This window comes from Canis lupus, chromosome 22 (genome assembly GCF_011100685.1).
Source record: "Canis lupus familiaris isolate Mischka breed German Shepherd chromosome 22, alternate assembly UU_Cfam_GSD_1.0, whole genome shotgun sequence".
NCBI lineage: Eukaryota > Metazoa > Chordata > Mammalia > Carnivora > Canidae > Canis > Canis lupus.
The window spans coordinates 29,293,468-29,318,794 of NC_049243.1; the positions used below are offsets into that span (position 1 = coordinate 29,293,468).

The 25,327-nt window shown below is 37.8% G+C and overlaps 1 protein-coding gene and 1 long non-coding RNA gene across 11 annotated transcripts in view; one reads left to right on the forward strand and one right to left on the reverse strand.

Moving 5' to 3' along the window:
• LOC102152000 overlaps positions 1–17,711 on the forward strand; it is a 48,489-nt gene extending 30,778 nt beyond the window's left edge. Inside the window, exon 4 of the long non-coding RNA XR_005376403.1 lies at positions 17,503–17,711. This is a non-coding gene — a long non-coding RNA (uncharacterized LOC102152000). The remainder of the gene's footprint in view (positions 1–17,502) is intronic.
• Positions 1–25,327, reverse strand: part of TBC1D4 (TBC1 domain family member 4) — a 180,800-nt gene that overhangs the window by 85,336 nt on the left and 70,137 nt on the right. The gene's annotated exons all lie outside the window — the stretch shown is intronic.

Sequence of the window (25,327 nt, forward strand, 5' to 3'; positions counted from 1 at the left end):
TTTCTTATCAATCCTCAAAGACAGTTGAGACTATAATTTCTTACTCAAAGATAATAAAGCACTCTATGATAATAGTATCACTAAGCTGCATCTACAGTCATTACTGAAATTTATAAGTATTTTTTCTAAATAGAGTCATGTTAGTCTGGTGGTCGTTATGTAAACTTTTATGTGTCTATAAAGACAGCAGTGGGACAACAATCCTCAACCACCTAAAACCAATTTAAAACTGTGATAGGTTCCTGCGTATATTATTCTGGTGAAATCACAAAGCAATGAGACCAATTAATAAATACAATTAATACAAATTAAATTCTTCATTATGTTTCATCTTGGAAATTACAGTCAATTCATTCTAGTAGGACAAACACAGGGAGCAGTAGCCTTTTAAACCAGCATTTATCTCATTACAAGAATTTACTGACCAAGTGGGAGTTACTGTGTTGCCTGTAACTTTCCAATTTAATCTTTTGGAGTATGTAGTATATAGATGTCTGACTTCATAAGCAGTCTATAGTAGGTGTAATATAAACGTTTGTGACTGATTTAAAGCGTGAAAATTATACCCTCCATGTAACACAGTAGGGTCCTATGTTCTTAGCCAGCTGCTAAATATCAAAAACTACTCTCAGAGTAGAGTAGAGAACCTTCAACTTCAAACAGAGTGAGGTCACTCAATGTCAAATATGCCCCACATCGTCTCTGGGAAATACATCACTTATGAGAGCTGAAGCCCTACAAGAATAACTGCTATGGCCATCTGCTTTCATACTTTGTTCTCCAACACCACAGAAGAAGGGGTCTCTACAAGTGCTGCTATACCTACAAAAGCATTCTTTTCAATCATTTAGAACTATCTAGTCCAATTGGTTATCTCCTAGTCACAAGTGGCTACTGGGTACTTGAGATGAGCCTAATATGACCAACATAAGAATTTTAAATTTTTAAGCAATTTTAATTAATTTACATGCAAATTTTAAAACAGATTCCCTATTCAGGTACAAGAAAATTTTAAAGTATGATAGGAACAAATTGTGTATGTCAATCTTCTTTTCCAACTGTTAAGTTTAATGAACTCTAAATATAGATCCAGTATTTCCAGTGCAAATTTAGCTTCTGAATTGAGATGAGTTAGAAATCTAAGACACCTAGTGAATTTCAAGGACTTACTACCAAAATGTAATATATATCATTAAAAAATTTTTATTCTAGTTACATGTCCAAATTATAATATTTTGGACATGATGGGTTAAATAAAGTATACTAGAATTAATTTAACCTGTTTCTTTTTGCTTCTTTTAATATGGTTACTAGAACGTTTTAATTTATATTTATGGCTTACATTATATTTCAACTAAACAGCATTGCTTTAGAATTTTATTCTTTATGTATCTTTCATGGTCAAGTTAAATGAAATGAACTCTATGCAAGTCCTATCCTCAATTCCTTAGGTAGAAATGATTTCCCTCCGACCCACAGCACACAGTAAGCACTAAATAAATATTTATTCAATGAACAATGTGTTAGCATTGTTTCTATCTTCATGGTACTTACTCCATTCTGACTTGTATACAATCCATCTTCTTGCCTTGTGTCTCCTATAAGATTCTAAATTCCTTGCCTAGTACGCTTTCTCATCTCATTGTGTATTTACTGGGCACACAGTCTGTCAGCTTCCCTGAACTATTCTTTCTCATCTACTGCTCTCCATAATTTAAACCATTTCTAAACATGTCACCAGTGAACTAACATACTCCTTTCTGGACAGCCCTGCAACATTGCATCAGATCAACCTGACAGTAACTTTCCAGAGTCTCAAATACTCGGCTTCAATTTGGCAAAATGAAAAGATGAAGAAAAAAATAATAACAACAACAAAAGCAGAAACAAAACCCATTGCAAAAGATGCAAATATAGGCCCAAAGATTTGAAAATTTGATTATAATAAAAGACTTCTTTATACAGATAGCAGTTAAATGGTTTTCTTATGATTCACCTACAAGCTTCTAGGATGACTCAGAAAAAAGAATTTAAGAAAGAGTATTCCTTCAATATTTGTGAAGTAAACGAACAAAAATAATGTTTAAATTTAAGAACAAAAAATTCCAGTATGGTTAAAAGAATCTATGGAAAAATCTTTTGAAACTTCTTTGCCTTTATTAAATACTCCTAAAAATTTTGATGACCTATAAATAATAGATAAACACATATGCTCTCTTTTAGCCTAATGAATAGAATGTAAAGAACATAAATAAAAAATCACTAATAAATCCTCCATGCAAACTGCCTCTCAAGTATATCAGCAGGTGATAAGAGGTCCTGAGAGAACAAGGAGCAAAGGAGAAGAATAAAGCCACACTGCTCTTCAGCCTGGGAGCCCTTTTGCCCTCAGTTCCCCCTGACTAACACAATTTCCCCTCAGAAAAATTTCCCTCCCTCACCCTTTCCAACTGGTGCTTGACCCCAGAGCCCAATAGCAGCAACACACCCCTCCAAATCATCCATAGCACTTAGCACTTCCCCCCAGAAGAACAATTAACATGCTATAGTTAGCCCCCCCAAATCTCTCCCCACAGCTGCTTCTCACACCTTTTTTCTCTATTCCCAACAGGAGGCTTATCACATATGGCTCATATTCAATATATGTTTGCAAAATGAATGAACAAATGGATAAGCAAACAAATAATAAGAGAGAAAGTGGTAATTCTGCTCACCTTCCTAAATCAGAATACTACACAAGTTCTTGCCTGAACTCAGTGTTTTCACTTGGGAAAACAGTACTAACCAAATTATGAAGGCCACCTGAAAAGCAGGTGCCCACTCCAAAACAAAAGGTGCTATGAGTCTTTGCATGACTGTTGCTAATTTAAATACATGAACAATTTGTAACTGAATATTCGGATAAGTTAGCTTTTTATAAATAATATTTGCTATGGACTTATGTTGTACACTTTCTGGTTAAAAATAGCTAACATTTATCAAGTACTTGTTATATGCCAGGAACTGTTCTAAATGCTTTATATATTTTATCCTCTTTAATCCTCAGGACCATCCTTGGAGATAATTCTATTATTATCCTCATTTTACTGCCCTAGATTCTGCAGATTTACTTAACCCACACACTAAATCATCTTAACTGAATCAAGAAAGTGAAGATGACAATTTTCAATATTGAGAGAAGGAGGAGATCAAAGACTGTGATTATACTAAAAACTAGATAGCAAAATTGTCACATCTGTGATAGGCTGGCTTGTTATTAACTGCATATATCATAAGGCCACCATAGCCTGCTATGATCTTCAACAATTTACACTATTTTTATAAACATCACTGTAATTCCATCTTCCAAGGCTTATTCATAAATACCAGGTAGAAAACAAAAGGATTAGTAAAGTTGTTCATGTATGGCTGCATTATCAAATGTCTAATATCGGTATCTACTCAGTCCTTTTTTAACAAGTAGGACTGAATTACCACATTAAAGCATTTGGCACTAAATTTAAATAATAAATCATAACTATCATTTAGCATCTCTAAAAAGAATGTACTATAAGAAAAGTTTTTAAGAACACATTATATGCTACTTATATAGTCTCATGTTATAAAAATAACAATGCTGTAAAATAATAATATATGGATTTTACGTAGCATTGTTTTCTTTATACCCTAAGCTATAAAAGAATAAAGTCATAAAGACAAGTACAAATAAGATAATACTAAAAAAAAAAAAAAGAAAAAAAATATTCATGCAGAGATTACCACTACTGAAATTTTAGTGAACACCGCTAGACATCTCATATGCATATGTAGTTAGTATAGATATAAAATTTTTTTAATTTGTTTTTAACTGTGAACTCTTGGTCAGGTGAAGGATATAGTGACCACCAGTAGAATTTGGCGCCACTACATTGATTCATAGTAAGGCATGAATGGTTTTATCTACCACCACTTCTGTACCAGCTGTGTAAATGTCAACATAGTACATAGTGAGAAGAACATACAACATCTTCACGTTATGAAGAAAATAGTTTGGTGACCCACTGAAAGTATGTCAGGGAGCCCCACAGTTCTGCAAGCAGAGTTAAGAACCATGATAATTCCACTATGCCCACAGTAATAAAGTATTTAGCACTGACCTAATCTCCACTCAATTGTCTACTAAATTTATGGATATGTAGATCATAATCAAAATATAATGCCTTCCAAAATTGTTCAGACAGGCTCCAATATCTGCTCTCCAATTTGCTGGCTGAATAACCTTATTCAAATGTATATTCTCTACAAATGTAGGTTTCTTTCATGTATAGAATGGTTTAATGACACCTATTCAAGTGATTGTAAGGATTAGAGAGTACATATGCTTGGTGCATAATAAGTGCTCACCAAATGGTAGCCATTGTTGCTTACCATCTATTCTGGATGCAAATATTTTGGCTTTTTTTTTTTTTTAATTGACAGATAGACTGCAATATGGCAGACTCTTCTTCTCCTACTTAAAATAGGGCAGTGATATGCTTATTTGAATTCTATCTTTATGACAACTAGAATCATATGATATATTGCCACGAATATCCCCCCCACACACACACAGCCTGGACCTGCTTCTGTCAGTTATCTACCCTGCAGCCAAAATGAATTTTACAAAACCTTGAAAGGAGATTTAGAAAAAAAAGACAGAAACATTAATCATAGTATTTACATTTCATATTAAAGTCACAACCCCATCTCTTTCCTATATACTTGTATTAATTTCAGAGACTACTATTAGGGGTTTTCTCTTTTTTGCTTCTTCAGAAAAAGCACAGTCTATAACATACTAGTTCGTAGAAAAGCTTAGCTTTACTATTGTATTTCCAGAGTTTGTTTTCAGTTTTTATTTATCATAGCTATCTAATTTATTTTTGAGTTTTAAAATTTAAATTTTAGTTGATGGTTTTAATTTCTTTAATATTGTAGATGATGAGACACCCTTAAGCAAACTAAATAAATACTGTAGAATAAAAATACGCAAGTAGACTAAATCATTCCAAATTTTTGAGAAATCATTTAATCAATTCAGCATGTATTATAATTTATAAACCCAATTTTAAAACTCCAACCAATTATGTTATAGTCTGATTAGTTACTGAACACCAATTCTAGGCATCAAGACAATTGAGATAGTCAGATGGAGATAAGGGACAGCAGAAAATGTGGGCAGAAAAGGTCTGAAAGTTAACAAATTAAAACAGGAGACTGCAGAAAATTATCAGCATATCAGAAACCCGAGGTCCCAGAAGTCACAGAAGGAATAAATCTAGAACATGGGTAATTAAGCCAAAAAGTTAAAATGAATATGTCCAAGCAGAGATTAAATGGAAAGTCAAGTGTCAATGGTCAGAAGGTTCAGTATCCAGGAGATGAGAAACAAGTCTATATCCAGAGAGATCAGAATGTGGAATTGATTGAGACAAGGCTTTCTCTCACTAACCCAGCACCAGGGATCCACAATGTTTATAAGATGCTACCCATCTGACACCAGGAGACTCTTTCCCTGCCACCTTCAGCAATCTGCATTCACCTTTGGGATTTCCATCTCATTTACCAATGTCCCAGAGTTAAAATGCAATCAGTGAACATGAACTAGAATCTAACTCTAACATTATACCTTACCAACAGTAATCCCTCAAAGCTTGGAGTGAAAGCTTAAGGATGCTGCATGTGAACTTCAAAGAGATTAGCTAAGGCCACCCTCTCCCAACACACACACACAGACACACATACACACACCTTGAACTTCAAGATGCCATTGCCTCTTACTTAAGGACAGTGATGTAACAATTCTCTCCCCTTCTCCTGCATCTAATGTTTTCTTCTCTACTTTATCTTCCCTATTGGTTTACAAACATGCTTCTTTTTCTCTCATCCCCAAAGAATTCTCTTGACCCCACTTCTCTAGAGATCAATGCCAGTTCTCTCTTCCAGTCACAGCTGAACTCCTTAGAAGTAATTGCCAGCAGCCACCCTTCATTATCTCTTCTCCCTTCTTGAACTCACATCAGCTGGACAACTGCTCCCATCATTCCATCAGAACAGATATTGTGGCTGCGACACTGCTAAATCTAATAGTTAATTCTTAGTCCTTCTCTTTCAAGGCTCCTGGTCAAGTCTCCCCTTTTGGAACACTTTCTTCCCTTGGCTTCCAGGTACTACACAGTCCTTGTTTCCCTCCACTTCCCTGGCTCTCCTATTCCAGTCCCCTTTGCTGATTCCTCTCATCTCTCAGAACTCTAAATCTTGGAGCTTCAGGGAGCTATGTGACTGGCCCTCTTTTCTTCCTACACTCACTCCACTTAGTAATTTCATCTGGTCTCGTGGCCCACAAGACTCCAGAGTACCTGATTCCTACTCCCCTCTGAGCTCATCTCCTACTACTCCCCATTCAGTCAGCTCCAGCCAAATGCCTCCATAAGGCACCTTCAACAGCCTGTCCCACACCTCCTTTAGATCATTCCTCTTCTGTTGTCTTCTCTGTAAGAACTTCAATGACCACACTTCCTAAAACCAACTCTCTCATTCTCTCTCATCCTTTCTCCATTCCTTCTTCCTCATCCCCATCCTACATAATTTTTATCCTTAACAATTATTACTATTTAACTATTACTATTTAACATACTATGTGTTTTGCTTCTTAGTTTTATTTTACTGTTGTATTTTGTATCTGCCTTTCTACACTAAAATATAAGTCCCATGAAGCCAAAGATTTTCAACAAATATGTATTTATTGAATAAACAAAAGGCCCTATTTTAAAATGCACACCTAATGACCACAAAATTGCTATATTTAAAAATCTAAACAGTGTGTTCCAAATAGTACCATAAATATCACCATATCCTCCCTTCATACTTTATTCCACTTCATCACCAAAATTCATTATCACAACCTTCAAATGATCACTTCCTGTAGTTTCATTTATTCTCTGGCAATCTTAATCCAAAAACAGAAGAGAAGGTTCCCTGCAGCAAACAATCCATTTTTAATTGAATGGTACTTATGAGACCACCTGGCATAAATTCATAAATGTGCTTCTATTCCATTTCAGTATCTCACTGTCCCTACATTTATCTTCTCATACTTTCCTCTAGATACTAAAGACATTTCTATCCTCTTCTCTAGAGTTAATCTTTCATTTTTACAGATCTCTTAATCCATTTTTACTTTGCTGGGACTCCAAATTTTAAAATATATACGCTTCAAGACTTCCAATCATTTCAGGCACCTGGATGGCTCAGTGGTTGAGCGTCTGCCTTCCGCCCAGGGCGTGATCCCAGGGTCCTGGGATCGAGCCCCACATTGGGCTCCCCACAGGGAGCCTGTTTGTCCCTCTGCCTTTGTCTCTGCCTCTCTCTGTGTGTCTCTCATTAGTAAATAAATAAAATATTTTAAAAAAAGACTTACAATCATTTCTTCCCTGTGGCCTTCATCTCTTTTGTAATCATAAAATATACAAAAACTTGTATTTAAAAAATATACACAAACAAACATACACATAGCCTTTGTTTGATGTTACTACTCAATTTTGGTTTTACTTCCCTTTGTTGCCAAGCTCTGAACTCTAAGTGGACAGTCACTTCTCAGACACTGCTCAAACACTTGCCTCTTGCCATTGACCTCCACTCTACTCCGTTTGTCTCCATTATGTTCAACTTAACCACCTTTTTACTATAACGATACTTTCTTGGCTTTTAATATTATCTAATAATATTAGATAGGATTTATTGTGTACAAGGCCCTGTTCCAAACATTTTACAAGTATGAATTGATGGATCTTCTTTGCTGTACTAGATCTACCAGATAATTACTACCCACTATTGGCCACTTGGCTTGCTACACACAGGCTATGTCTACAAAAAGCAGACTTCCAGTGCAACAACACAGCAGACTGGGGTAACCCAGACCTGTCCCAGTCCTTACTCCCAAAGCTATCCATGTGTATGATGTGAAAAGGTTGGCAAGCTGTGTTGTCAGCAGTGGTTTGATGATTTGGGGCGGGGGGGGGGGTGGCTGGCAGCGGGTGTTATTAATGTTTAAATCTGAAAAATGTCTTGGAAACATTAGGTCAAATATTAGAATAAACCTTTTGATACAAAGAGGGAACAGATTGGGGCAGCCCGGGTGGCTCAGTGGTTTAGCGCCGCCTTCAGCCCAGGGCCTGATCCTGGAGACCCGGGATCGAGTCCTACATCAGGCTCCCTGCATGGAACCTGCTTCTCCCTCTGCCTGTCTCTCTCTCTCTCTCTCTCTTTCTCTCTCTCTCTGTCTCTCATGAATAAATAAATAAAATCTTAAAAAAAAAAAAGAGGGAACAGATTGGCGGAGAAATTTATAGGTTCTTGGGTAAAGTCTTTAAATGGCATAAATAAGAGTCTACTTGCTTAGAAGACGAGTTAGTTTACTGAATGAAAGGGAAACAATAGGAATGGAACCATATATAATTAATTTCATTTAACAAACATTTATTGAGCAATTATATGTGCAGAACCCTTGTTCAATTTGGCAGTAGGGGGAAAAAACACTGCCTTCAAAAAGCTCACAGAAAGTATAGAAGTTACCAAGTATACTATCATTTACAGTCAGAGTGTAGTCACTAAATACAGAGAGTTTGTCTGTAGAAGTGTGTGAATTAAAAAATAAGTTCATCAAATTTTAATATGCTTTCTGAAAAGAATACTGCCATTCCTTTAAGTTTTAAAGTAGTTTTGTGAGGCAAGTTTAAGGACAAAAGTAGAAGTTCCCTGAAATTCAAAGAAATTGGAACCCTGCAGGTGCATGTACTGGTCTGTATCTACTCAGCAGTGAGTTAGAGCTGAAAAGGATACATCTACTCCTACTCCTTCCCATGGTGTCCTCACCATAAAGGCTCTTAACTGGAGTATCTCAAGAGGAATGATGTGTAAAAAGCTGACTTCAAACTAAAAAACCCTTTTCACATATATTTTTTTTTTAAGTAAGTGATGAAGTTTACAGGTCACAATAAGAAATACATCCTTCCAACATTTAAGTATCTGTATACTAGCAAAGACCATTTATAAAGATTTCTTGTATCACTTGATAGGTTACTATATATAGCAAACCCATAAACAGTTTATGAAGTTTACAACTCACTAGAGAAAAAAAAATGACACACTGGTATGTACTGTGGCTCCAGAATTAGTTAATTTTTGTATTTTTCCATTTTAATTGGTTGGTTTATATAAGCCTCCTCATTTATATACAGGATCAGGTTGTTTTTGCAACCAACTGACTGGACTTCCCGACAGAGCACCTCGTTGGTCTCATGATCTGCTATTAATGTGGTTCCTGCTTCCAAGCAATGTTTTCCACAGGGTTATTTCACATGCTTCTAATTTATGTAAAAGGTGAATGCTTAATCCAGTCTCCTTCATTAAAAATTACCAGTGTCAAATCTCACACCTTCAGAGGTGTAGGAAAAAACTCAGTAAAGCCTCACAGACAATTTCATTCATTATACTAAAATAATAAAGCACCTTTTTCTTCCAGGCATGACTGCAGTTAATGGAGTTTATAGCTCAACCTTTTATTATCTCAACAGCTGCTTCAAAGGAGGGGTGATAGAACTGACTTAAGAGCACCACTGCTCTTATTGACTATGTTTCAAAAAGATAAAGCTCAAGTTCACCTGCACATACAAACCTTCCTGAAACAAGAGTTTTAGCAATCTGACCATATCTCACCAGGAAAAAAGCAAAGAGAATCTTGAACAAAAACTAAATGAGGATACTCCAAACATTTTTTGTGGGTTTTTCTTTTCCTAGAAGAGGATTACCTATTTGTTTCACAATAATGATTTCCAGTTAGGGAAAACCTCACAAGTTTGTCATCCAGTGTAATTATCAATACATAAACCCAATAACTAATGTCTGATTTCAATTTCTACAACTCAAAACTATGGATACCAAAAAGAAAAAATTAAACAATAATCATGGAACAGACAAAAGGGGGATCATGACATAGATTTTGGGCAGGGACCAAAAAAACAAGTAATCACATTTCTTACATGCATTTATGATGTAATTAGGAGATAATGCTCTGAGTACTTAGGTATTTCTTTTCCTACAATGTTTAAAAAAAATTGTGGCCACAGAATAGATACATTTTCAGAGAAGAAAAGATTCAGAAGATTTACCCATATAAGGATTTTGGAGAAGTTATTTAAAGATATACTTGAGCAAAACAAGAGTAAAATAAGAAACAGGAAGTCATAAGATGGAGGAAACAGTGAATCCACCCTGGAGGGCTGTGCCACAGACAACAGCGCCACGGGTCCCAGCTGAAATAGGTAAACAGGCTCGACCTGAATGAAGGATTTCTAGAAAACCAAAGGGCTTCAAGATTAGTTAGTATGCCTAAGATATAAAAGGAATTTAAGGATAGAATTAAAGCAGAAAAGGTTGAAAAAAGAAAGAAAAAAAAAAGAAAACATTGGTAGGGACTTAAAATTTTAAATGGTCACATTTTAAAATTAACCTATGATCATGAATTACAGACACTTCACAATGTAATGATCAATTTTAACTCTTTTTTTTAAAGTAGAGGAAGTGGAAGTAGAAGAAAAGTGGTAAAGCCAAAGGTGTCAGAGCAGACATAAAAATGTGAAGAGGTGCTGCCAACTGCTGATAGAAAATGGTGACAATGTAAAAGACATGAATATAGTAACAGATCATACATGGGAAGGCGCGAGGACAGGGAGAGTAAGGCAGTACGTCTTTGGCAGGGCCAGTTTCTTTTCCTTTTGCTTTCTTTCTTTTATTTTTGTTTTCTCTTGTTTTGGACTTGATCTCTTTGAAATTTAGAGTTGCTTTTTTTTTTTTTTTTTTTTTTTTTAGAGTTGCTTTATTTGAAACATGCCTGTAAGTCAACGATGATCTTTCCCGGAAAACTTGATCTAATGAATAGTAGCATAATCTACCAGGTACCCAAACCAGAAACACCCAGGAATTATCCAGTGCAGTGGATTTGAGAGTGCCTCAAATTCATGGTCATTCTTTCATTGGGAGGGGAAAGCTATTTGCCTCCTTTCAATCCAGGCTTGCCCTTTGACACACAAAATGCAACTGGTGCAGCACCCCAGGATGTCTGAACTCAGGCCCAAAGAAGAAGGCCTGGCTTCATCTGCTTTCACTCTCTGGGGAAAGAAAAAAGGCCAGCAGCTGTGTAAGAAGCCAGAGAGCCATGAGACACCATGCTATGAGGAAGCCCAAGCCAGCCACATGAAGACACCAGGTGGAGGGCAGATAAGCTGTCCTCACCAAAGAGAACCCAAACTGCAGGATAGTGAGTAGATACATGTTGTTATTTGAAGCCACTAAGTTTGAGAGTGGTTCATTATGCAATGAGCAATACCACATCAATATCTGGAATGGAGTGGTGCCGAAACAAAAATCTTAAATATGTGACATTGGCTTTGGGAGTGGGCATTGGAGAGTGGCATCAAGCAAACTGCTAACAGGAGCTAGGACAGTGAGATAATTGCTGTTGAAAGGTGGAAAAAAGAGGACAGGAGTTGTGTATCAACAAAATGCAGTAAAACGTGTTTGCAGTAAAGTGTACAGTGGAGAGAATATCTAATGAACTTGTAGGTTAAGTTGAAGAGATTCCAGGAAAAAAGTTAAAAGTACAACTGGCTTCTTTTAGCTGCCTGTAATAAACTATGGGGAAACAAGATAAACTTAGAAGAAACTGTTTGGTTTTCAAGCAGAAATTAGAGGAAATTTAAAGAACCTAGGACTTCACAGATCCAACAGTAAAACTGCTTCTCATCTGCAATCTTCCTCAGCAAAAGACTCTCAAAGTGAAAAACAGCCTCATAATCTCTGGGCAAAGACCTGAATAGGAGTCTGCCAGTATATATGGCCTCAGGATATATATCAAGAAAGTAAGACCTCTTTTTTTAAAACCCCAAAGATCTGAGGGCCTGCCTCCTAGACTCTCTCAGCTAGGTAAAGGGTCTTCTGAGATCTTAAGGTGCTATCCCAGGCCAACCTAACAGCCAGTCTGACATAGAGAAGGGCCAATTCATCGCAAAGGTATTTCTAGGTGTGACTTTTGTCCAACAGAGCAGGATATAATTTGATATACAGGAAACCCTTAAAAATTTTGGAAGCTATATCAGCTTGGACTAAAATGAAATGAAACAGTCCAAAATGCAAAGAGCCCTCTGGGCCGCCCAACTACTCTAGCTAGGAAGCAGGCTGAAAAACCTATCCACATCATATTAGAGAGAAGGATGACAAAGAGGGTGGAGCCGAGAATTACAGAAAACCATTCCCAGTGAGAACGGGCCCTATCCAGAGTACGCTCTCTGCCCCCCAGGACAGGAGGAACTGATTGGACTTCAGAATTGCCGTAGACCACATTCTGAAATCTAGATGCACATATGGTGCCACGAATTAACCATGTGAGCTTGGATCAGTCACTTTGAACATGCTTCGATTTCCTTTCCATACAACATTAGTGTTATGCAAGAACTAGATAATGTCTTGATCTCTCATTCACCTTTAATAGGCTATAATTCTCAAAATGCTCCTTAAAAATTAGGCAGAAAAGAAGGAAAATATGTTTCAAAGGAAAAGTTGCCAACACCAACCGTCTCCCTGATCATCATGCTTGCTGACAGCAGTCTCCACATCACCTGGCCTCTTCTTGTCACAATCTGCCCCCTTTCTTCCTCACAGGTGGCATTACCTGCACAAATTCCAAGCTTCCTTCCCGTGATGGCTCCCAGGATGGTGGGGGTGAGCAGTGTGGGGCAGGATACCTGCCGTGGTTTGTATTCATGAGCTATTTATGAGTCAGGGACTTCACAGACAAGGACAAACTCTCTAATATTTTCAATCAGTATAGAATCCTAAATGGCTTCTGCATCAGGCAGCTTTTTTCAGTAGCTAAAAGTGTGATTAGAAAGAACACAGTACTTCACCTTCAAAGGTACAATCAATTCTTTTCCCATCAAGAATTACATAGAAAATCTAAACATACAATACTCTGGCAATGAGAAATTCTTGTCTTATCAATAATTAAACAGAATTTACAGATTAATAAACATTTTCTCACCCATGGAATGCAACAGGGTTATCTTCCAGATAATGAAGGTTTATTTATTTATTTTTTTGGTTTGGACTTGAAGTTTTTTTAGCTACTGAGAAATAAAACGAACAAGTTCAAACTAGCTTTAGAATGTGTCTATCAAATTGGAAGCCATAAGAAAGAGTACACTGTAATCTCCATGAAGACAGACACTTTTTAAGTCCCGGAGACTAGAATATCTGTCAAATTAGTAGACGAATTAATAAGAAGCAAACATTAAGCCCTGAAGCATTACTCATATCATGAAAATCTGTGGACTTTTGCTCAAATGAACACTTCAAAGAAAACTTCTGATTAGCATCTCCTAAAACATGGAGATCTTGAACTGCTCCTTCTCCATCTATTACAAGCTATTTAAATGAGACTATGTGTACTCTGTAGGATGTGGAATTGTCAGCCAAGGATGTCCCAAAGTCAAGCTTATACACAGCTTGCATTCCAGCAGAATCATTCTTACTTACAGATTGGAGAGAAGGAGTTAAATAATTTTACTAATGAACAATTTTTTAAATTTATTTATTTATAGAGATGCAGATTGAGAGAGAGAGAGAGAGAGAGGCAGAAACACAGGCAGAGGGAGAAGCAGGCTCCATGCCGGAAGCCTGATGTGGGACTCGATCCAGGGTCTCCAGGATCACGCCCCGGGCTGCAGGCGGGGCTAAACTGCTGCGCCACCGGGGCTGCCCACTAATGAACAATTTTAAACATTTTTCTATCAAAATAAACAAGATGTACTACAGAATAAATTAAAATCTGCAATCATTCTTAATATACAACAGAGGCTTCAAAGTAATTTAGAGCTTGTGGTAGACTGCAAAAATGTCAATCCCATTCTCTCCAGGTATACACCTTCATTTTTCTCTCCCTTAAGCTTTGTTGAAAAATTCAAAAGAAATGAATAGAACATTTCACAGAACATTTCACTATTCTTTCCCTACAAGAACCAACCATTTATATAATGATTGCAGTATAATTGCAGAATAATTCCATTCTCAGGCAAGAGCTTCAAGGAAAACATACTATTTAAAGTTGAACTTTCTGATTACACTCCCCATTTAAAAGGCCATTTGCTTACCTGACTCCACATATTTCATTTGGTACATAAAACTTCCTTTTTATTTTTTTTTATTTTTAACTTTTTAAAATATTTTATTTAGTTAGTTATGAGAGACATAGAGAGAAGCAGAGGCGTAGGCAGAGGGAGAAGCAGGCTCCCTGCAGGACTTGATCCCAGGATCCCAACCTGAGCCAAAGGCAGACACTCAACCATTGAGCCACCCAGGTGCCCCAAAACTTCCTTTTTAAAAACTACTTTCCATGTGATCTTCCACCCTCACTACACACACACACACACACACACACACACACACACACAAACACACAGAGGTATCATGATCTGGGATGAAAAGATTTCTAATAAATTATTTGGTATATGAATTTTAATTCAGGTAAGCACAGAATAAAAGGAAAAATTTACAAAGAACGTAAAAGTGAGAGAGATACAGAAGAGTATTAAAATAGAGTTGACACACAATGTTACATTAGTTTCAGGTGTACAACATAGTGACTGGACAATTCTGTACACTACACTATGCTCAACACCATTTATGTGTAGTTACCATCTGTCACTACACAATGCTGTATTATTGAGTAGATTCCCCATGCTGTACTTCTCATCCCCATCCCCATGACTTATTTATTTTATATTTGGAAGTTTGTACCTTTTAATCCCCATATACTGCATAAGCACCCAAGGGGAAAATGGAACTCAGAGTTACACACACAAAGCATGTGAATTTCTGTCACTGACCAAAGTAAGAGGAAGCTGTGAAGCATGCCAGCCATCAGGCCCTGGGGGAATGAGGTCCACAGTCTGGTTCACAGTATGTGTGGCATTTGTAGTCATGGGGAAAGGACACACAGCCCCCATGCTCCAGGGCCCTTCTATTAAGGTCTTTTCCAAGCATGCAGGTCCCAAAATAAACCAAACCAGGAGACTGAGCTGCCTTTCACCCATGGGTGATGACCTAGTCCTGGTACATAGCCAGGTATCACAGATCCAAGGTCAATGAACTTTTAATTCCACCTCTTCACCACAGGAGCCTTACAATCTTATTCATTTTACTTTTCAGAGAAAAGTTTGTGGGTTCTTCCATTGGGGAGAAAGCATTAAAATAATTTTTGGTTCTAATTTCATAGAAGTAATAAAAATCATTTGTTAACAACTAGTTTCTCATTACTAAAGAAAATATTATTATAAGCTCAATTATGTTGTTTAAACTACACTGTAAATACTTCTGTCTTTTTCTGCACATTGTCATAGGGTTACAAAACTAATTTTGATCTCGTAGATAGATTAATGAATACAGGCAAGAAATATAAATAATTTTGTTAAACACTCCAACATTTCCACAATTCGCATGCTGCTCCAAAAAAATTAACACATATACAAAGAAAGTGATGTACTACTTGCTATTATTTGTTTCTTTCCCAGTTTTATTGAAGTATATTTGAAATATATTATTATATTAGTTTTAGGTTTACAATATGATAATCTGATTACCTACTATTATTTCTGTATTTCTTTTGATACAAATTTTAATTACATAAATTTTATTATAAATTCTTTTTCCTTTTTCTATTGTCAATACAGCATTATTATAAAAGAGTATATATAAAATCCAATATCTCATCTCTTCTTACGTTTATTATAAAGGGTTAGTGTTTACTACTTAAAGAACTCAAGCAAGCAGACAGCATTAACAGATTCCAGTGGGACAAAGAATGTAATTCTTAAATAATTCTTATGATAACTCTTAAGAAAAGTAATAAAGACAAGTTAGAAGTATTTAAGTTAAAAAAAATAATTAAACACAAATTATATCAAGAAGATGTCAACTTTGGAAAAGATTATAAAACAAAGATTATACAGATAAAAAAGGTCCAGTGAAAACAGGCATCTAAATATAAAATATAGTGACAGGGAATAAAGGGGAAAGGAGAAAAACTGAGTGGGAAATATCAGAAAGGGAGACAGAACATGAGAGACTCCTAACTCTGGGAAACCAACTAGGGGTGGGGGAAGGGGAGGTGGGCGGGGAGTGGGGGCGACTGGGTGACGGGCACTGAGGGGGGCACTTGATGGGATGAGCACTGGGTGTTATTCTATATGTTGACAAATTGAACACCAATAAAAAATAAATTTACAAAAAAAAAAAAAAACAGGCATCTATAGATACTGGTGGTATGATTGCAAATTAGAATAGGCTTTCAGTAAAACAATTGGGCAAAATGCTTCATACAACTCAACCAGTAAGTTTACTTTTAGGAAACTATTCCCCCCTACACTACAACAAAATAAATATAGAAATATACTTCTTAAAATTCTTATTATTGAAAATAATTTTTTTTAAAATTCTTTTTGAATTTATTTTTTAAGTCCCTTCCCTTTTATAGAAAGAGAGAGGGGAGGAGAAAGAATACCAAGCAGGCTCCACACCCAGTGCAGAGCCAACATGGGGCTTAACGCTATAACCCCATGATCACAACCTGAGCCAAAAGTTAGACACTTAACCAATGGAGCCACTCAGGTGCCCCTAAAAATCTCTTTAAAACAGAGATACAACTAAATGATATAGCTGTTCATCAGAGCATTATCAATTATTAGAAACAATTTATATGATATGTGTATGTCAGAGTATATATATATATATATAATTCATGAAACTAGTTGTTTTCATATATGAAAGAAATAGTTTCATGAATAATATATATATATTTCTTTCATATATGAAAAGAACTAGTTTCATGAATTATACAGCATATTCATTCTGAAAAGTAGTAAATAATCCCTAATTTTTTTAATATTTTATTTATTTATTCATGAGAGATAGAGAGAAAGAGAGGCAGAAACTTAGGCAGAGGAAAAAGCAGGCTCCATGCAGGGAGCCCAATATGGGACTATATCCCAGGATTCCAGGATCATGCCCTGAGCCAGAAGGCAGATGCTTAACTGCTGAGCCACCCAGGCGTTCCAATCACTAATTTTTTAAAAATTAAAAAGTAAGAAGAATACAGTAAGAAAAACGTAAGAAACAGAACACAGAACTGTATACATAGTATTATTACAACACTTCAACATTTTTTATTTTTGGATAGTTTTAGATTTACCAAAAAGATGTGAAGATAATATACAGAGTTTCTATATAACCCAAACCAGTTTCTCCTACTGTTAACGTCTTTCTTTGGTATGGTACATCAATTAGTGAACCCATAGTGATATATTATTTTTAACTAAAGTTTGTGCCTTATTCAGATGTTCTGAACTTTTCCCAAATGTCCTTTTTTTGTTACAGGGTCTCATCTGGGATGCCACATTACACTTAGCCATCTTGTCTCCTTAAGCTACCCCAGGCTATGACAATTTCTCAGATTTCCCTTGTTACTGATGGCCTTGACAATTCTGAGGCATACTGGTCAGGCATTTTGTAGAATGTTCCATAACTGGGACTTTTCTAATGCTTTTCTCATGATTACACTAGAATGATAGGTTTGGGGGAGGAAGATCACAGAAGTAAAGTGCTATTTCTAACAGTTCATTTAATAGAAAGCATGGAAAAAAGAAATAAAATGTTAATAATTAACTCAGGTAATAAGAGCCTATGGATGATTTTTCTTCTCCACAATTTTTTAAATCACCTTTTAAAATATGTCATTAAAACCATTTTTTTACTGTACAAGGAAAACACCTAAAAAGAAACCATGTAGTTAAAAATAGAACAATAGTAGAAATATGTCCATCTGCTGCCCTGCCTCCCATGCTCAGAAACAGAGTGGCTACACTTGTCTACCAGCTGCTGTTTCTCCTCCAGGTCACCAGCAGCGTGCAATTGGCTTGACAGCTGTTGAATGACTTCTAGGTACTGGCACATGTATTTAGGCTACAGCTAGAGCAGGGGAAAATATTTGGGGAGGGCTGTCATTCTCCCTGACATCTTTCTTACATATAGGCCAACATTTAATACCCTTATGGATACAAAAGGGGGAATTCAGCTCATTAAATTCTCATCTAGATGAAGGACAGACCATGGACTATTAGGTGAAACAATAAAGCTGCAGAACAGCATAAACAGTATGATGTAATTTTTAGAAAAAGATACAATACATGCATCTCCAATAAATCATATGTATGTATTTTTTTAAGTCTAGAAAGTATGCACTGGTCTATAATTTCCTGAGGGGAAGGAGAATCAAAAGGGAAGTTGTTTTTTGCGGGTTTTTTATTTTTTATACATTCACAGTACATAAACTGTACCATAAGCATCTTTTAATATTATAAGACTTTTAAAGTATAGAAAAACTTTAATCCAAAAATTCACCTCTTTAAAGAGTTAAATTGACCACTCTATACAAAAGAAGGCACAGTTCCAAAGGGTAAACCAAAACAAGGAAGTTTCAATAAATTTCAAGTATGACATACCAAGATTACAATTCCTCATCTATTTTTTAAAAACATATTTGTGTTGTTCCTTTTTTAAGCTGAAATCAAGTATCGCTGCCTATATGCCTTATACCTCTCTCTCTCCCTCACTATCATTTTGAGAAGGATGTTCATGACAAGCACTAACATCAGGGAGATAGGTTTCTCAGGCATAAATGAATTAGTTCACTCAGACCTTTCAAACAGCTGCAGTGTCTAAAAGCATCCAACCATGAGGGCAATATGCCTACATGCTCCTTTGCTTTTTGACAAGCTGTCTTGAATACAAATCTTCAAGAGAAACTGTTAAGAAAATCATTGAAGAGTCCAAGCAGAAATGTAACACCAATCATTTTCACAGAGGCTCAGAGAGTGAATATCGTGTTCCTTAAAATTTTATTCACAACTCTTTCTTATTTCCAAGATGATGGCTGGGCATCAGCTGGATTTGCAAGCTGCCAAAGGTATTCAAATTTCTATACAGCTTAACTTCTTTGACTTAAAGCACTGCAGGCCTTTGTTCAAATACAAATAAATATGCTGACAGAGTATTTTATCCCCTTGTCTTTCATTTTTGTCTCAGCACAATTTTATGAAACTAAATGTAGCAAAAAAAAAAAAAAAGAGTACCAAGGAAATTAAACACTGGAGGGTAAGTGTTGATGAGGATAAGAGGATCAGGAAGGATTCAGCACACTGCAGTGGCTAGCCCAAGGCAACTCAGAAGCAATTTCAGAATACAGGGCCTTGAGGGAAGTCGTTTTTGTAAGATATATAGTTCTATTTACTAACTTTTTTATGGTTCCTGGAAGAGTAGAATAAACGAAAGTGATTTATGAGAGAAACAAGAAAGCTCAGGAAAGATCGGACAGTTTTCTCCGTATCAGACTGGAAGGTCCGCATGGCAAGATAGTATCTCATGAGATAAGATGCATTTGCCCATAAGAAGGGTTTACGGCAGTTTAGGGTCAGAAAAAGAATCTAAGGCCATGGACTTCTGGGTGTATGACCTATGAGTCAATAACGGGTCTAGCACATGCTCAGGTACATGCAGAATCAAAGAAACTTAGATCATCAATTTCCTAAGGAAACCGAAAATAAGAGTTATGAATCATTTCACATTTCACAAGTTCTTGATAAACTGAGCCAGGTAAAACAACTGAATAGCTGACCAAAGCTTCAGAAGTATTTCTGATCTACATGTGCAAGGAGATTTGAAAACTATTCATCCAGGCCTCTTGGATGTCAATGCTGGTAGGTACATACTAGCTCTAAATTCCAGTTCACTCTCCTTCATCTCTCTGCACTTCTGTTTATTCAACCAATGTTCAACTGGGTGTTATCTGATGCCAGGGCCTATGCTGAGTGCTGGATTTAGTAAGATTAATAAGCCATGGGTTCTTCTTTTAAAGATATTAACATCTCTCAGAGGATATCCTCTGTTTTTGCAAGACTAATGCCTTTCAAATCTCTTCCTCAAATTGTCTGAAAGACTACACTTCTGGATTCTACAAAACTGGCAGCAGTGATGGAAGCACAGTTTTTAATCTTCCTAAATCTTCCCATAAAAACAGAACAATGAATTAAAAAACCAAAATTCATGGACAACATCCACAACAAAATGAGGTGAGAAAGCAACCTCTTGAATCCCAAAATGCTTGTTTGATTTGTACCAACTTGTTTGGTACAAATCACATAGAGCTACAAGACATGCATGGTCTCTGTATCACTGGGGAAAGAAAAGGAAAGCAATGGGATGAGTAAGGAGCCTGAGAACCAGAGTAGCCAACAGGTACTCCCTAGAGTCTGGCTGGCCACTCTGAGAAAAGCAGCTGACATTAGTAGGTTTCTGTTACCCCAAAAGCAGGCAAATGAGAGGGGCCCACTGCAAAGTCTAAAGGAAACTGCTCCCCCAGGGCTCACATTCAAGATAGGAACTCAATCTGATAAGAAACTGCTGTCCATAAAAATTAAACTTAAGCAAGATAGGAAAAGAAAATAGAAGGTCAGATAAAAGAGAAATAGGGAACCCGGCAGAAAATCTTGGAAAATAAGCCACTGCATTTTCTAACAGCTTTATGACTATATAACTTACATAAATTCACTTTTTTTTAATTTTTTATTTATTTATGATAGTCACAGAGAGAGAGAGAGAGAGAGAGAGAGGCAGAGACACAGGCAGAGGGAGAAGCAGGCTCCATGCGCTGGGAGCCCGACGTGGGACTTGATCCCGGGTCTCCAGGATCGCGCCCTGGGCCAAAGGCAGGCACTAAACCGCTGCGCCACCCAGGGATCCCTAAATTCACTTTTTTAAAGGCGTACAATTCACTAGTTTTTAGTATATTTCCAAAGTCGTGCAACATCACCATTATCCAATTTGGGAACATTTCCAATACCCCCCAAGAAAACTTTGTACCTACCTATTACCAGTCATACCTCCATATCTCCATCTCCTTCAGCCTCAGGAACCACTAATCTATTTTCTGTCCATATATTTTCGACTATGGTGAACATGTTTACACAAATGATGTTCCATAACATGTGGTCTTTTGTGACTGACTTCTTTCACGTTGCACTTTTTGAGGTTCATCTATGTTGTAAGATATATTAATAATTCCTAAACTCCATTATTATTATTATTATTATTATTATTTGCCAAATAAGACTCCATTGCATGGATATACCACTTTCTTAACTGTTCATCACCTGATGGACTCTCAGGTTGTTTCTACTTTACTGGCAATTATGAATAATGCTGCTATGACATTCATGTGCAAGTTTTGTACGCAGTATGTTTTCATTTCTCTCGGGAGTGAAACTGTTGGGTGATATGATATACTCTATGTTTAACCTTTGAGGAATTCCCAACTGTTTTCCATAGTGGCTGCACCATTTTACACTCCCACTAACAGTGCATGAGACTTCCAATTAGTCTCCTTCTTTATCAACACTTGTTATTGTCTGTCTTTTTTATTACAGATGTTCTCTGGTAGGTGTCAGATAATATCTCATGATTTTGATATGTATTTCTTTAATGGCAAATGATATTGAACATTTCTAATATGCTTATCGGCCATTTGCATGTCGTTTGGGAAAAATGTCACTCTATTTGTGCATTTTTTAATTGGATGATCTGTCTTTATTTATTATTGAGTTATAAAAATTCTTTAGAGGGGGAGGGGCAAGATGGCGGAAGAGTAGGTCCCCAGGTCACCTGTCCCCACCAAATTACCTAGAAAACCTTCCAATCATCCTGAAAATCTATGAATTCGGCCTGAGAATTAAAGAGAGACCAGCTGGAACGCTACAGTGAGAAGAGTTCGCGCTTCTATCAAGGTAGGAAGACGGGGAAAAAGAAATAAAGGAACAAAGGCCTCCAAGGGGGAGGGGCCCCGCGAGGAGCCGGGCTGAGGCCGGGGCGAGTGTCCCCAGGACAGGAGAGCCCCGTCCCGGAGGAGCAGGAGCTGCACCGACCTTCCCGGGCGGAAAGGGGCTCGCAGGGAGCTGGAGCAGGACCCAGGAGGGCGGGGATGCCCTCGGGCTCCCGGGGACACTAACAGACACCTGCGCCCCGGGAGAGCCCCACACCCCGCGGCCGAGCTCCCTAAGGGCTGCAGCGCGCACGGCGGGACCCGGAGCAGCTCGGGGGGCTCGGGCAGAGGAAGAGGCTCCGTGCGGAGGGGGCTGCGCGGTTCCAGGAGCAGCTCGGAGGTGCTTGGGCGGCGGCTCTGCGGAGGGGGCTGCGGGGCGGGAGCAGCTCGGGGGGGCTCCGCGGAGGGGGCTGCGGCCCGGGAGCGCGAATCCACCAGCGCAGGCTCCAGAGCACAGGGCGCGGGGACACAGCCCAGGATCCGGCCTCCCCCGGGACAGGCAGAGGCCGGGAGGGCCCAGGACAGTAAGGACGCTCCTGCCGCAGCTGAGCAGATCAGCGGCCCCGCCCCAGAGCCTCCAGGCCCTGCAGACGGAGTTCCTGCCGGAGCTGAATCCAGGTTTCCAGAGCTGCCCCGCCACTGGGGCTGTTCCTCCTGCGGCCTCACGGGGTAAACAACCCCCACCGAGCCCTGCACCAGGCAGGGGCACAGCAGCTCCCCCAAAGTGCTAACACCTGAAAATCAGCACAGCAGGCCCCTCCCCCAGGACACCAGCTAGACTGACAACTTCCAGGAGAAGCCAAGGGACTTAAAGTACACAGAATCAGAAGATACTCCCCCGTGGTTCTTTTTTTGTTTTGTTTTGTTTTGTTTTGTTTTGCTTTTTGATTTGTTTCCTTCCCCCACCCCCTTTTTTTTCTCCTTTCTTTTTCTTTCTCTTTTTCTTTTTTTTTCTTTTCGTTTTTTTTTCTTCCCTTTTTTTTCTCTTTCTCTTTTCTTTCCTTCTTTCTCTCCTCTCTTTTTCTCTTTTTCCCAATACAGCTTGCTTTTGGCCACTCTGCACTGAGCAAAATGACTAGAAGGAAAACCTCACCTCAAAAGAAAGAATCAGAAACAGTCCTCTCTCCCACAGAGTTACAAAAGCTGGATTACAATTCAATGTCAGAAAGCCAATTCAGAAGCACTATTATACAGCTACTGGTGGCTCTAGAAAAAAGTATAAAGGACTCAAGAGACTTCATGACTGCAGAATTTAGAGCTAATCAGGCAGAAATTAAAAATCAGTTGAATGAGATGCAATCCAAACTAGAAGTCCTAACGATGAGGGTTAACAAGGTGGAAGAACGAGTGAGTGACATAGAAGACAAGTTGATAGCAAAGAAGGAAACTGAGGAAAAAAGAGACAAACAATTAAAAGACCATGAAGATAGATTAAGGGAAATAAACGACAGCCTGAGAAAGAAAAACCTACGTTTAATTGGGGTTCCTGAGGGCGCCGAAAGGGACAGAGGGCCAGAATATGTATTTGAACAAATTCTAGCTGAAAACTTTCCTAATCTGGGAAGGGAAACAGGCATTCAGATCCAGGAAATAGAGAGATCCCCCCCTAAAATCAATAAAAACCGTTCAACACCTCGACATTTAATAGTGAAGCTTGCAAATTCCAAAGATAAAGAGAAGATCCTTAAAGCAGCAAGAGACAAGAAATCCCTGACTTTTATGGGGAGGAGTATTAGGGTAACAGCAGACCTCTCCACAGAGACCTCGCAGGCCAGAAAGGGCTGGCAGGATATATTCAGGGTCCTAAATGAGAAGAACATGCATCCAAGAATACTTTATCCAGCAAGGCTCTCATTCAAAATGGAAGGAGAGATAAAGAGCTTCCAAGACAGGCAGCAACTAAAAGAATATGTGACCTCCAAACCAGCTCTGCAAGAAATTTTAAGGGGGACTCTTAAAATTCCCCTTTAAGAAGAAGTTCAGTGGAACAGTCCACAAAAACAAGGACTAAATAGATATCATGATGACACTAAACTCATATCTCTCAATAGTAACTCTGAATGTGAATGGGCTTAATGACCCCATCAAAAGGCGCAGGGTTTCAGACTGGATAAAAAAGCAGGACCCATCTATTTGCTGTCTACAAGAGACTCATTTTAGACAGAAGGACACCTACAGCCTGAAAATCAAAGATTGGAGAACCATTTACCATTCGAATGGTCCTCAAAAGAAAGCAGGGGTAGCCATCCTTATATCAGATAAACTAAAATTTACCCCAAAGACTGTAGTGAGAGATGAAGAGGGACACTATATCATACTTAAAGGATCTATTCAACAAGAGGACTTAACAATCCTCAATATATATGCCCCGAATGTGGGAGCTGCCAAATATATCAATCAATTATTAACCAAAGTGAAGAAATACTTAGATAATAATACACTTATACTTGGTGACTTCAATCTAGCTCTTTCTATACTCGATAGGTCTTCTAAGCACAACATCTCCAAAGAAACGAGAGCTTTAAATGATACACTGGACCAGATGGATTTCACAGATATCTACAGAACTTTACATCCAAACTCAACTGAATACACATTCTTCTCAAGCGCACATGGAACTTTCTCCAGAATAGACCACATATTGGGTCACAAATCGGGTCTGACCGATACCAAAAGATTGGGATTGTCCCCTGCATATTCTCAGACCATAATGCCTTGAAATTAGAACTAAATCACAACAAGAAGTTTGGAAGGACCTCAAACACGTGGAGGTTAAAGACCATCCTGCTAAAAGATAAAAGGGTCAACCAGGAAATTAAGGAAGAATTAAAAAGATTCATGGAAACTAATGAGAATGAAGATACAAGCGTTCAAAATCTTTGGGATGCAGCAAAAGCAGTCCTAAGGGGGAAATACATCGCAATACAAGCATCCATTCAAAACTGCAAAGAACTCAAATACAAAAGCTAACCTTACACATAAAGGAGCTAGAGAAAAAACAGCAAATAGATCCTACACCCAAGAGAAGAAGGGAGTTAATAAAGATTCGAGCAGAACTCAACGAGATCGAGACCAGAAGAACTGTGGAACAGATCAACAGAACCAGGAGTTGGTTCTTTGAAAGAATTAACAAGATAGATAAACCATTAGCCAGCCTTATTAAAAAGAAGAGAGAGAAGACTCAAATTAATAAAATCATGAATGAGAAAGGAGAGATCACTACCAACACCAAGGAAATACAAACGATTTTAAAAACATATTATGAACAGCTATACGCCAATAAATTAGGCAATCTAGAAGAAATGGACGCATTCCTGGAAAGCCACAAAC